This window comes from Terrapene carolina, unplaced genomic scaffold (assembly GCF_002925995.2).
Source record: "Terrapene carolina triunguis isolate 2854851 unplaced genomic scaffold, T_m_triunguis-2.0 Scaffold130, whole genome shotgun sequence".
In the NCBI taxonomy this organism is placed as follows: Eukaryota; Metazoa; Chordata; order Testudines; family Emydidae; genus Terrapene; species Terrapene triunguis.
Window position 1 is genome coordinate 28,210,705 of NW_020664481.1, and position 15,442 is coordinate 28,226,146.

The following is a 15,442-nucleotide window of genomic DNA, read 5'->3' on the forward strand; positions in this document are numbered from 1 at the left end:
GACGTTAAGTGAATTGGCCAAAGTGGCATAGTGAGTCATGGGCAGAACCAGGAACAGGGCTCCCAAGTGCTAATTCTCTGTTCTAACTGCTAGACTAAGGACTTGGTAAGAAAGTCTCAATTGTTGGGTTCTTTAAATCTTTCCTTCTATAGACCAGTGGCACTACTTTTGTGGCTCTGTAGACCACTGGTGATGCACTTCAGAACTATTGCACTAGATCACACTGTTTCAATGACCTGTAAAGTACAAGACAGCCCTATCAAAACTGAGAGTGTACCTTGAGTAAAAGGAGAGATGGTGAGTCCTAAATAGCTTTTGCCAGAATATTAAAATCTCCCATTCTTTTCCATTTCTTCCCTGATTCGTTCATTGTTACTTCCCAGGTGAGAAGGAAATAACTATGTAGCCTCCTTTGCATCTGCTGAAGAGAACATGAGATTGATTTTACAAAAACATTCCTAATTGCATAGCAGAGATGGTAATAATGGGTCATGTTTTGTATTTAGTTCGGATACATTGGGACTACAAAGCTAATCATTGCCATCACTTGTGTTCACCCAAATCATGGAAGGAAGAAGAAAAGCTGGAGTGATGAACACTATTTTTCCTACCAATTTTCCCAGTATAGGGGCAGAGATATAAACCGTCAGTTACATCCTACAATGAAAGTCATGCCTAATCCCAAGAGGCTATATTCAGTGAGAATTTTGAACAGTGGTTCAATTCACATTTTCCATTAGTGCCACTATAGTTGATGTGTGTGTTAACACTTTCACTATAATACCCTTATTTTAAGGAACTTGTAATTTCACCACAAACATCTGTGTCTGGCGGACATCTGTTGTGGGTTTTTTAAAAAGGTATGGCTAGTGGTTATATAATTTTTTTGTCCAATTTCCTTTTTAATGAACTATAAAAATAGCCAGTATGAGAATTCCGGAGTAGATCAAAACCAGCAAACTTCTAACATTTTTTACATCATGACAGAAGTTTTGCTTTCTTCATTTGTTTACACATTAAAATAATTATAATTAACCACAGTCTGTCAGTCTAACACAGACCAAACTGTCTCTTTTAGAGTAGTTCATATCAATCACCTATAGAACTCTTAGAATCAAAACCAAATCCCTATGTCTATGTGATGGCCTCCAACTTGGCTGATAGTGTGGATTTGAACCAGGGACTTCCATAGCTGAAAATATGAATGTCTACAAATTGAGCTAAAAAAGCCAGAGACTCAAGCTAGGAGTTGTAACAGACTCCTCTCCTCTGAAGTGATGTGTAATGTAACACACGCTGACCAGTGAGCTATATCTAGGAGCTGTAACAAGTGAAATGGAAGCTATATTAGTACTGACTGTGGTGTGACTTTACTTTGGGGTAGGAGATCCTATCCCCTGAGAAGACTCTCAGACTTGGAATAGGTGCTGGGGTTCTATGCTGTTAGTGATGCAGCCCTTCTGCATTGGTATGAATATCTGCGACTACTCCACTTGTTTAAATGAAGTACAGAAATACCGTCTCTCATTCTCTCACTTCCTTGGCAGTAGCCCACAGGCTGCTATCCCTTCTGATCTCCACTTAGCTCCAGAAATCAACATATGCTTGCTCATGGGTCTCTGAAATGAATGTAGGGTTTCAAGAGGCAGTCACACAGCACTGAACAGTTAAAGTTAACAGCACACTGCCTATAATCTTAACACAACTCTAACAGATGGTATACATTAGTGATGTAAATAGGTTCGCAAGGATTGTTTTAATGAGTTAATTAACTGTTTATAAAAAGTAGACAGTATTTGTTAATATGTTAAATACTTATTAGCTGTGTATAGGTGGCCCCTAAAGTAAACAGTGACCATGTAGCTGTTATATGTTATAGGAAATTGCTTCAGGAAAAGGCCAAACCAAAGCGAAACCAAAATGTATAACAAAAACTACTTAAATTTCATCATTAAGCCAGGGGAGGATTTGACCCTTATGCATGACCTTGCAGTTGAGTGCATATAGCTTCTACTGTTTGCACATCCAAGGTCTATGCGCATTGTGACAAAGTTCCTCTATCTTGGTGGGTCCTGCGCTTATTGGCGGATTTTCTTGCCTCAGAGATTCACCATGTGGGTTGGGGAACAGCCCAGAGACCTTCCCTTCTGGGAGAACCCACAGTCCAGGTCAATTGGGAGGTTTGGGGGGAACCTGGGCCCACCTTCTACTCCGGGTTCCAGCCCAGGGCCCTGTGGACTGCAGCTGTCTATAGTGCCTCCTGTAACAGCTGCATGACAACTACAACTCCCTGGGCTACTTCCCCATGGCCTCCTCCAAACACCTTCCTTATTCTCACCACAGGACCTTCCTGCTGGTGTTTGAGACCGCTTGTGCTCCTCAGTCCTCCAGCAGCACACCCTTTCACTCTCAGCTCCTCGCACTCATGCCACAAACTGAAGTAAGCTCCTTTTTAAAACCCAGGTGCCCTGATTAGCCTGCCTTAATTGATTCTAGCAGCTTCTTCTTAATTGGCTCCAGGTGTCCTAATTAGCCTGCCTGCCTTAACTGGTTCTAGCAGGTTCCTGATTACTCTAGTGCAGTCCCTGCTCTGGTCACTCAGGGAACAGAAAACGACTCATCCAGTGACCAGTATATTTGCCCTCTACCAGACTCCTGTACCCCACTGGTCTGGGTCTGTCACAGCATTAATAAGTAAGGATGAGGATTCTCCAAAGACAAGAATCACCTTCATATTCCTCCCATGCCTCCTGTACAAATGCCATATTGTGTCCAGGAGCTGAGGTTTAAAATCTTTATCTGTGTATGCCTTGGCTTTTGGGGCTTTATGGTGGGTTTTTTTTCTTTACAACTTAAACAATTTTATTATAATTTAGGTAATGTCATTTCTAAACATCCAAGTTATTTGTTTTCTTGTTTGGCCATGTACGGTTTGTAGGTGCATTTGAAAACAAATAGTAGATGATATTATGCTGTTCAGATTAACACAGCATGAATCTAGATAGCATATTTATGCGCAGCATCTACAATGTTCAGTATCGATGGAAGATGTCACATAATGATACTGCCGGGAGTGTTCCTGTAAAGACGACTTTCTGGACTTGTAAAGGAATTTACAAAAAGAAAAATATTTGAACTCTAATAATGCTTACAGTGAAACTGGGAGGAAAAAATGTATAGCCTGTTTTTATCAGATGATACAGTAACCTTGGTAAACAAATATCACATTTGGCAAAGGTTGGTCCCATTTAAAAGTACATAGTGTTGAGCTGCTTTTCAAAGCACAAATAAAGAAAATAATATTTTGCAGCTAAACCACTATGGAAGGACACCATAGTTATATAAACTAGAAGTAGATTAATGATGCAATAAGACATGACCAGCCTAGCATATCTGAGCAGTTATTGCATAGATCATGTAGCAGTGTTGAGGCAAGGAGCCAAAAGCTGAGTAGCTTTAACCAGCCGAGTGGCTTCCATGTTCCAAGCTGTATAATGATCCCTTAGAAACACAATATGCTGCTGTCCATTTCTACTGTTGTAGAGAAAAAAGATCCATCCAGTAGCTAGGTATTATTGGTCATAAGACAACATCATTGATAAGCATTTCATTATTATGATTAATTATCCTGAATGTAATCATGGCAGGTTATCCTTAATAAACAGGTGCCTTGCAGAATTATGCTAGAAAGTTACTTATAAGTTACCTTCCAACATTCAAAGCATCAAGGTCTTTTGAAGTACAGTTCAAACATGATGAAGTGTAACATCGTCTAGCATCACTGAGTGGCAGGCTCAGGGTTAACTCTATGCTCCCCTTTCCACTGCTTCACAGACAAAACACTTCTAAATATTCAAACTACTTTCCTCAAAAGACACCCCTCCTTTAGGACCTCTCAATAATTCCTCCATGGCTCTTCCCCTCTTTCTGTGAACTCCCTTCCCAACTGACCCAGAGCTTCCACCCCTCTTACATGGAATCATCTTCTAGGGCTTTTGCCTTTATCAGTCACACTGCCACAATAGCTTTGGGGCTGGTTGGCTGGCTATCCTTTTTCCTTTCCCACAGAGTAGACCTGCCACTTCAGGGCTGTTCCAAATCCCCAATGGGATTGGAATCTTGCTACTTGTGCTAAATTTTCGATCTGCAGAGTACAGATGTTACTATGCTTTTCTTTCCTTTTGTACATTAGTGTACGCGCACACACACACACCTTAAAGAGTATTGGAAATTGAACTTCTTTCCATCCATCTCTTTGGAAGCACTGCTCATTGGGGTCCTGGAAGAATGATGGAGAGGTCCATTGCAGATATCTTGCAATCAGAAATCTTTTACTATTAGAAAATTATATATAAAGCCAGACTCACTGAATTTTTTTAGAAAAAGAGCCTATGCAGCAGGAAATGCCATGCACCCTCCCCCCCCAAAATACTTTCCCAATATGTCACCCATAAGTTCTGGAAGCAAAATCTCTCTCCTGGTCTTTCTAACCCATAAGGAACTTTCAAGATGCGCATGAGGACTTGTGATGCAAAAAGATCATAGAAATGAGTATTTGAGGCTCTCAAATACATTCTTAATCACATATTGTCACTCCCATGAACGTTGATACAAATGAGTAAAAAAACCATTGTGAATGTCATTGAGCTGAACGTATGGGTTTTGACTCTGATCCAACAAAGTACTTAATATCATGTTTTATTTCAAGCATACTAGCCATCCAATTACCACACCAGGTGATAACATTCCATTGGAGTCGGTGGAACTACTCATGCTTTGATAGATCAGGGCCTTGATTATTAAGAATATTTGCTAATACTTTTCAGCTGTATTCACCCAGCTGTAACTGCAATGTTCTTTTCAGGAAACATACAAGATGATCAGTAACTCCTGCAGCTCCCAATGAATAATCAAGTTATCAAGCTAATTAAAGGGAACACTGTCTACCCATGACATCAGGTGCAAAATTATCACTAATTATGAATTTGCTAGGTACAACAGTGACTCTACATTAATTATAGTGTTGCATTCATTAAAAGGAACATTCAGGATCCAGCCAAAACTGTACAAGAGCAAATAAACTTAGACTCTGACTACTTCTCCACATTAAACTCACCCTAGTGAGATCTGCAAGTGAAAGCACTATAGAAGGGCTGAGTATTATTGCACTTACATGCCTTCCACCATCCTGTGACCTAAATAAATAAATAAATTTGAAAGCGTACATAAATTCAGGCACAAACTATCAGAAGGGTGTGCTTTCCCTATTTAAGGTTATGCTACAACAAATCTCATTATGTGAAGACAATTTTTTATGGCACCTAAGATGTTTGAGAAGTGCCTTGTACTGCTTATGCTTCCAAATACATAATTTAAAAAATCCCATGCCAAATTTCTAATATTGTTCCTACTTTCTTTCGTGATGACCTTTGTAAGGAAAGAGGAGGAATGAGTGTTAGGACTTCATGGAGCTTAATTATCACTTAATTAAAGCCATAAATAGAGCTGTGCAAAATTTTTCTGCTGAAATGTTTTGTGGGTGAAAAATGCACATTCAGCAAACCAAAACATTTAGCAAATTCATGTCTATTTTGTTTAATTGTACAATAGGAAATAATTTAAGGTCTGACTACTTCTCTGTATTGAACTCACCCTAGTAGTTCTACAGCTGGATAGCACTATAGAAGGGCTAAGTGACCCTTTCAAAATGACCAGTTTCAGAGTAGCAGCCGTGTTAGTCTGTATTTGCAAAAAGAACAGGAGTACTTGTGGCACCTTAGAGACTAACAAATTTATTTGAGCATAAGCTTTCGTGGGCTACAGCCCACTTCTTCGGATGCATAGAATGGAACACATAGTAAGGAGATATATATACATACAGAACATTAAAAGGTGGAAGTAGCCATATCAATTCTAAGAGGCTAATTAATTAAGAGGCTATAATCGGCAGGAGAAAAAAAAATTTTGTAGTGATAATCAAGATGGCCCATTTCAGATAGTTCACAAGAGGTGTAAGGATACTTAACATGGGGAAATAGATTCAATCTGTGTAATGACTCAGCCATTCCCAGTCTCTATTCAAGCCTAAGTTAATGGTATCTAGTTTGCATATTAATTCAAGTTCAGCAGTTTCTCGTTGGAGTCTGTTTTTGAAGCTTTTTTGTTGCAAAATTGCCACTTTTAAGTCTGTTACTGAGTGACCAGAGAGGTTGAAATGTTCTCCTACTGGTTTTTGAATGTTAGGATTCCTGATGTCAGTTTTGTGTCCATTTATTCTTTTGCGTAGAAGTTGTCCAGTTTGGCCAACGTATATGGCAGAGGGGCATTGCTGGCACATGATGGCATATATCACATTGGTAGATGTGCAGGTGAACGAGCTCTTGATGGCTTGGCTGATGTGATTAGGTCCTCTGATGGTGTCACTTGAATAGATATGTGGACAGAGTTGGCATCGGGCTTTGTTGCAAGGATAGGTTCCTGGGTTAGTATTTTTGTTGTGTGGTGTGTGGTTGCTGGTGAGTATTTGCTTTACCTTGGGGGGCTGTCTGTAAGCGAGGACTGGTCTGTCTCCCAAGATCTGTGAGAGTGAGGGATATCTTTCAGGATAGGTTGTAGATCTTTGATGATGCACTGGAGAGGTTTTAGTTTGGGGCTGAAGGTGACGGCTAGTGGTGTTCTGTTATTTTCTTTGTTGGGCGTGTCCTGTAGTAGGTGACTTCTGGGTACTCTTCTGGCTCTGTCAATCTGTTTTTTCACTTCAGCAGGTGGGTATTGTAGTTTTAAGAATGCTTGATAGAGATCTTGTAGATGTTTGTCTCTGTCTGAGGGATTGAAGCAAATGCGGTTTTATCTTAGAACTTGGCTGTAGACAGTGGATCGTGTGGTGTGTTCTGGATGGAAGCTGGAGGCATGTAGGTAAGTATCGCAGTCATTAGGTTTCTGGTATAGGGTGGTGTTTATGTGACCATCGCTTATTAGCACAGTAGTGTCCAGGAAATGGACCGCTTGTGTGGATTGGTCTAGGCTGAGGTTGATGGTGGGATGGAAATTGTTGAAATCATGGTGGAATTCCTCAAGGGCTTCTTTTCCATGGGTCCAGATGATGAAGATGTCATCAATGTAGCGCAAGTAGAGTAGGGGCGTTAGGAGACGAGAGCTGAGGAAGCGTTGTTCTAAGTCAGCCATAAAAATGTTGGCATACTGTGGGGCCATGCGGGTACCCATAGCAGTGCCACTGACTTGAAGGTATATATTGTCCCCAAATGTGAAATAGTTGTGGGTTGAGGACATTTTGATTGTTTTGAAATCATTTGTTTCAAAATTTCCTTTAATTTTGTTTTTTAAAATTAAAAATAATTCTAAATCGATGAAATTGAATAAAAAAATTGTGATTTTTGATTAAACAAAATGTTAGTTCAACCTGTTTTTTATTTTATTTTTTCCATTGGCTACAACTTTTAAAAATGTTCATCTTTGGTCTGACCCAAAACATTTTTTTAATTGCCAACCATCTGAAAAATCCATTATTTACACAGCTCTGCTTTTAAACGTCAAAAGAGAAATACAGAAAGTCAAGAAATTTTAAAACAGTTCAGTACTGGTGTTCTTAGAAGATCTGGCAACAGCATTATTAAGATCATTCACTAGAACATCAGGGATTTACAAAAATATACTCCAGGTTCCTATCTGTTGAAGCATTTACTTTCTGACCCCAGAGAACATCTGAGCAAGTCCCCTGAGATGATCCCAAGGGAGCCGCAAGAAGTTCTCATAGGAAGTTTCAGACTTGAACAGAATAGCATAAGAAATCTAAAAAGTGTGGACATTAAAAAAGGAGAGATGTTTTTGCTTGAGAGAGAAGTCTGGAGTATTTGGAGGTGGGTAATCTCAATTTATGAGAGAAATCAGGGAAACAAAGAGTGATTGAAACATTTTAGTGCCAAGACTCGACAAATATAAATATCACAGTTTGGCCAGTTTTCTGTTTGGTCCAGCCAGTGGGCTATCTTAAGGGTCTGTCTTGCATTGTGCTAATCACTGAAATCCAGAAAAGCATTTAAGCACGTGGTTAATTTAAATCTCATGAGTAGTCCGATTCACTTCAACAGGACTTTCACATGCTTTAAGTAACACAAATGCTAAAGTGCTTTCCTTGATGTGGAGGTCAGAGTGTTTATCACCTGGCAGGATTGAGCACTGAAGTACAGAATAATATTCTCAATATACTTTATTTGCTGGCTGCATCCAGCATGAAGCAAAGGAATTCATGATGATTTGTCACTATTTTTCAAGGGTCCATAATTTAAAGATTGTAAATTTGGATTCAAGTAAGCTATGGGCTAGTTTCTCTGCTGGTGTCAATTGATGTAAGTGGAGCTGCGTCAATTTGCACGAGCTCAACATTTCACATATATTATAACAATAGTTAACTGTTGTCTGCCTTAATGGGCATTGTTGGGGAAGTTTTTGTGTGTATACTTTTGATATTTGTAAGAAATACTGAAAATATTTTAGTTAGCTTTAGATGCTGTTAGACCTGCTGGAATAAGTTTACTCTCTTTCAACAAGGCTCAGCTGAAAATGAAATACTAAAGTGGGCCTATTTTATCTCCTGCTGGTCTATTCCCTCTTGTTCTGTAAATGTCTTGAATGAATTTATGTTCTGAACTAATTGCTTGCTTTCTCTTCAGATAAGAGCCAGTGAAATAGCTGCATGTAATTATGATATCTTCTTAATAAGGCTTCCGTTTGTTTAAACTTTAAACAAAAAAGAAGGCTGAATATATACTGTATATTATCATATGAAAGAACTGCAGAAAGTGCCTTCCTCTTCAAAATGCAGAGTGGACTTGTCTCAAAGTGATTCCAAGTGAAGTGGAGGTTATAAAGGGAGCCTATTTGACCATGGGCATGTTTAAAGCCCATATTGATTAATATAAACACATTTAATCATCTGTACTAGAAAACATTTTAAATTGCCTTGCAACCACAACCAATGGACTTATTAGTTTTGTATTCAGTTTAATTTAAACAGTGCTTACAAAAGCATGGCTTCATTTAATTCATTTTTGGTTGGTTGCTTGTTTTTTTTACCTGGTGGTACTTGGAATATTTTTTTGAAGGAACCATGAGGACACTTAGTGCAGTTCTAATTCAGTATTTCTACTTTCCAGACCCTGCATCTGTCTGTAATTATACATCATGGATATAAATCAGCCTTTCTTGTACTTCAAAATTAAATAATGAAAGATGACAATGTTAACTGGAGGGAATGATAAGAAATGCTGTCAAAACTGAGTGTGTGTACCTCATTCTCATCCATGAAAAATGACCTGCTTCACAAAACAAAAGGCTTGGACAAAAGACCATCCATTCTGTTCATCTTACATGAAAAATAAATGACCAGAAATTTGTCTAAGATATGGAAAATGCAGGAGTGCTTGCAAAATACACTGTAGGTTGGTTGGAGAAAATATCACATGAATTCCAATTGAAAATATTAGAAAGAATGAAGTGCTACTGAATACAATAGCATCAGAGGGCAAGTTTTTGTTACAGAACATTTTAACCAGGATGCTGTAACAGCTCTAATCCTGTAGTCTCATTATTTCCCATAGATAAACATTTTTGCCAATGTTATGTAAAACGCTAAGATAATATATTGTAGACTGGATGTTAAAAGACATTAGACTTGATCCTGGTACCCGTGGGAGTCAGTAGGAGTGTTGCCACTGAATTTAATGAAATCAGATTAATGCTTATATTCTTCCCTCCAATGGGCCCAGTGCAGCTCCCACTAAAGACAATGGAAATGTGCTTGTTGATTTCACCTGGAGTTAATTGGACCCTGTATGTATTGATTTTCAATTTAAATACAAAACATACTTAGTCCCAGCTCTACAACATATGTGCATGTAATTCCTATCAACAGTTCGGAATTACCTGCACACATTGAAGAAAATATATGCCATTTTTTATGATGAGCTACAAAACTGGAGTATTGATCATAAGCATGCTGTCAAAGAGAAATACACATGCATACCTGAACATTTAATCTACTTCACTGTTATGGCACATGCTTGATCCCACTGGAAATATGAGTGCACCGAAAGCTAAATATAAACCTCAGTGAAGCATTATTTTTACTGATATCAGTGGGTTTGGATCAGGCTCCAAATGTATGTACTTACATGTCTGATATAAATCAACTTAATCAAGGATATTCAGAATTAAAATTTAAAGTCTGTGGTGAAACTTCTGCTTTAATATTTCACAGTGTCCCCAAGGTGTTGTAGCATGCATAAGGATGTGCATTACAATATGGCTTGATCTGAGAGTTAGTCAGATTTTCAAAGGTGTTTAGGCACCTTTGGTTGCAGGCAACTACTGATAAGAGGTAGGTGCTTTTGAAAATCCCACTAAGCATCTATTTGCTTTCTTAGTCACTTAAATATCTTAAAAATTCTGGCTCCAAGTGGCTTAGGAGCACAACACCCATTGAAAGTTTTTAATAATGGGAGTTGTGCTCCTAGACCATATAGGTGCTCTTGAAAACCCCATCCATTAGGCTCAGTTGGGTGAGTTAAGGAGGTAGAGTCACATCTGAGGGCTCAGTTTTATTCTGAATTTCCTGTTGTGGGTTTACTGCACAGTGACATCCCTTAAATAACAGTTTTTAAAATGAATACAGTGCATCTCCGATGAGATTTTTTCCCCTCTAACACATTTGCATTCATACACCCACACACAATGATTTTGAGTTTTAATGTGTGTATATAAAAGGCCATATTTCATATTACTGGCAGTCAGTTTAAATTTGTATAAATCTGATAACTCTGCAAGCAATAATCACAAAGTTAAACTAATAAAATTATTTGCACTAAAACATATATTACCTGCTGGGGAAATACACAAACAGAAGCTATTAAACAGATACTTTATGTTTCAAAATTCTGCAAAATAATTATTTAAAATAGGCAGTGGAATGATATTCTGAAGGGCAGTGCTGCAGGTTTACATTACAGGACGGTGTCCATATTCCTAATTCTTTTCATTACTGAAGTCTCAAGAGTCCATAATGCTGTCGAATATACACAGGTATCTATAATAAAGAACATGTATCTTGGAGAAACGGATTTAGTTTTTGCAACAACGTGATAGGGAGATCAAAGAGCTAGCTGGCATTAAAATGATTTAGATACATTTGTCATAGGCAGCTGTTATGCTAATCTCATTTATGCAGTTGTCAGCTGATAGGTTCTGATGAGCGAGCTTAGTGGGAAAATCATTATTAGATCCCCATTGTGATAAATGTTATTTATTACTGTCAAATGGTATTAATGTTTGATTCAAAGATGGGAAATGGGCATCATCTACATGAAGTTCATCCATTCATGGTCAACGATGACAAAGGGAGCCGTTGAATTCCAGCCAAATGAACTTCATTTCTGTGAGAAAAAAGAATAATGGATTTAATTTGCATATGTTTTAAAAGGGTAATGAAGTAATATGATGTTTATCTTGGTTGAAGAGTGGTAATTTTTGCTGGCATGACTCCAGCAACATTTGAGGCATTGTGCAGCATTTGCTGTTCAGTTGGTGTGCAAGGGGCTTTTCAAAGCAGCAGGTGCATAAAGGGGAACAGAGATGATTTATTCATTAGGCCAAAAAAAATGAGCAATCTGGGTATCTTCCCCACCACCACCCCAGAAATATATTTGCAACCATCTTCTCTTTTCCTCTATAATGTTGATATCTTCTGATATATATTTTGCATTCCTTTTGTCACATTGACAATTTAATTGCATACAACACCTAATCTATCACTCAAGACACTTTTTTACTCCCTCTTTGTTATGATTTGATTTTCTGTTTCCACTTCATCTAAACAGATAAATATGCAGTGTGGATAGTTTGGAATAGGATCCTACTGTCAGGCAGAGAGAAACTGGAGGTGGTCACATAAGGCTGCTAAGCACTGCATATTTATTTATTAATATTTTGGCAAACTGGCTGTGCAGCTGGGCTCTAAGTTGTTGAAAAGTGTTCCCTTTGCTTGTGAATTTGCATGGAGACAGTGCTCCTTCTCATCTCCACTCCAATAGAGCTGCAGTGGTGTAACTGCATAGAAACTTTTTAAAGACACCATAATGGAGGCTCAATTTAAATATATATCCCAAATTAAAAAAACGTAGTAATAGGACCAAAAAATTGACACCGTGGCTAAACAACAAAGCAAAAGAAGCAGTTAGAGGCAAAAAGGCATCCTTTAAAAAGTGGAAGTTAAATTCTAGTGATGAAAATAGAAAGGAGCAAGTGTAGTGTGAAAATATAACTAGGAAGGCCAAAAAAGAATTTGAATAACAGCTAGTCGAAGACTCAAAAAGTAACAGCAAATTTTTTTTTTAAGTACATCAGAAGCAGGCCAGATGAAATTCAATATCGATAAATGCAGAATAATGCACATTGGAAAACATAATCCCAACTATACATATCAAATGATGGGGTCTAAATTAGCTGTTACCACTCGAGAGAGATCTTGGAGTCATGGATAGTTTTCTGAAAACATTCACTCATTGTGCAGCGGCAATCAAAAAAGCTAACAGAATGTTGGGAATCATTAGGAAAGGGATAGATAATAAGACAGAAAATATCTTATTGCCTCTATATAAATTCATGGTACAGCCACATCTTGAGTACTGCTATGGTTGCCCCATCTCAAAAAAGATATATTGGAATTAGAAAAGGGCAACAAAAATGATTAGGGGTATGGAACAGCTTCTATATGAGGAGGAAGTTAATAAGACTGGGAGTTTTCAGCGTGGAAAAGAAACGACTAAGGGGGGATATGATAGAGGTCTATAAAATCAGGATTAGTGTGGAGAAAGTAAATGAGGAAGTGTTATTTATACTCCTTCTCATAACACAAGAACTAGGGGTCACCAAATGAAATTAATAGGCAGCAGGTTTAAAACAAACAAAAGGAAGTATTTTTTCACACAACACAGAGTCAACCTGTGGAACTCCTTGTCAGAGGATGTTATGAAGGCCAAGACTATAACGGTTCAAAAAAGAACTAGATACATTCATGGAGGATAGGTCCATCAGTGGCTATTAGCCAGGATGGGCAGGGATGATGTACCTAGCCTCTGTTTGCTAGAAGCTGGAAATGGGCGACAGGGGATGGATGATTTTATGATTACCTGTTCAGTTCATTCCCTCTGAAGTACCTGTCATTGGCCACTGTTAGAAGACAGAATACTGGACTAGATGGACCCTTGGTCTGACCCAATATGGCCATTCTTATGCACTTTTGTGTAATCTATTGCTAATTAGAGGAGGTTTTGCAACAAATTAATAAATTAAACAGTAGTAAGTCACCAGGACCAGCTAGTATTCACCCAAGAGTTCTGAAGGAATTCAAATGTGAAATTGCAGAACTACTAGCTGTGAGATGTAACCTATCTGTATCAGATGACTGGAGGATAGCTAATGTGATGCCATTTTTAAAAAAAGGCTCCAGAGGCGATCCTGGCAATTACAGGCCAGTAAGCCTAACTTCAGTACCAGACAAACTGGTTGAATCTATAGTAAAGAACAGAATTATCAGACACACAGATGAACACGATTTGTTGGGCAAGAGTCAGCACAGCTTTTGTAATCACCAATCTACTAGAATTCTTTGAGGGAGTCAACAAGCATGTGGACAAGGGGGATCCAGTGGATATAGTATATTTAGATTTTCAAAAAGCCAAGGTCCCTCACCAAAGTCTCTTAAGCAAAATAAACTGTCATGGGATAAGACGGAAGGTCCTCTCGTGAATCAGTAACTGGTTAAAAGACAGGAAACAAAGCATAGGAATAAATGGTCAGTTTTCAGAATGGAGAGCGGTAAATAGTGGTGTCCCCCAGGGGTCTGTACTGGGACCAGGGCTGTTCAACATATTCATAAATGATCTGGAAAAAGGGGTAAACCGTGAGGTGGCAAAATTTGCAGATCAGACAAAATTACTAATTCATAGATTCCAAAGCCAGAAGGGACAGTTGTGATAATCTAGTCTGACCTTCCATATAACACAGACCTTTGAATGTTACCAAAATACTTCCTAGAGCAGTGGTTTTCAACCTGTGGTATGTGGACCCCTAAGGGGTCTAAGATTTTCAAAGAGGTCTGCACTTCTATTTGAAAATTTTTAGGGGTCTGCAAATGAAAAAAAGTTGAAACCACTGTCCTAGAGCATATCTTTTAGAAAAATATCTAATCTTGATTTAAAAATTGTCAATGATGGAGAATCCACCATGACACTTGGTGAATTGTTCCAATGATTAATTACTCTCACTGTTAAAAATTTACACTTTATTTCCAGTCTGTATTTATCTAGCTTTAATTTCCAGCCATTGCATCATGTTATACCTTTCTCGTTAGATTGAAGAGCCGATTATAAATATTTGTTCCCATATATGTTCTTTTGACTGTAAACAACTAATCCCTTAATATTCTCTTTGTTAAGCTAAATAGCCTCAAAGAGCTCAATCTATCACAATAAGGCAGGTTTTCTAATTCTTTACTCATTCTTGTGGCTCTTCGCTTAACCCACTCTAATTTTTCAACATCTATCTTGAATTGCAGACACCAGAACTGGTAAAGAGAATTACAATATGGCCTGTGCCAGTGCCAAATGCAGAGGTAAAATAATGTCTCTACAAATACTCAAGATGCATCTGTTTATGCAGCCAAGGATTGCATTAGCCTTTTGGCCATAGCATCTTGCTGAGAACTCATGCTCAGCTGATTATCCATCGTGGCCTCTAAGCCTTTGTCAGAGTCACTGGTTCCCATCCTGTAAGTATGGCCTATATCTTGTATTCCTTGATGTTTACATTTACATGTAGTCATACTAAAATGCATATTGTTTGCTTGCACCCAGTTTACCAAGCAATCCAGATAGCTCTGTAGTAGTGACCTATCACCTTCATTATTTTCCACTCTCCCAATTTTTGTGTCATCTGTAAACTTTATCACTGATGATGTTTTCTTTCAGGTCATTGATAAAAATGTTAAATAGCATAGAGCCAAGAACAGATACTTGTAGGACTGCACTATAAACATACCTGCTCAATGATGTAATTGTAAACGTGGAATCATTTTGATACCTATCAGCCAGTTTTTAATCCATTTAATGTGTGCCATGTTAATTTGATATCTTTCTAATTTTTAAATCAAAATGTCATGCAGTACCAAGTCAAATGCTTTACAGAAATCTCGCTATATTACATTGCTATTACCTTTATCAACCAAACTTGTAATCTTATCATAAAAAGATGTCGAGTTAGTTTGACACAATCTATTTTCTATAAACCCAGGTTGATTGGCATTAATTATATTTCCCTCCTTTGATTGTTTATTAATTGAGTCCCACATCAGCTGTTCCATTATCTTGCC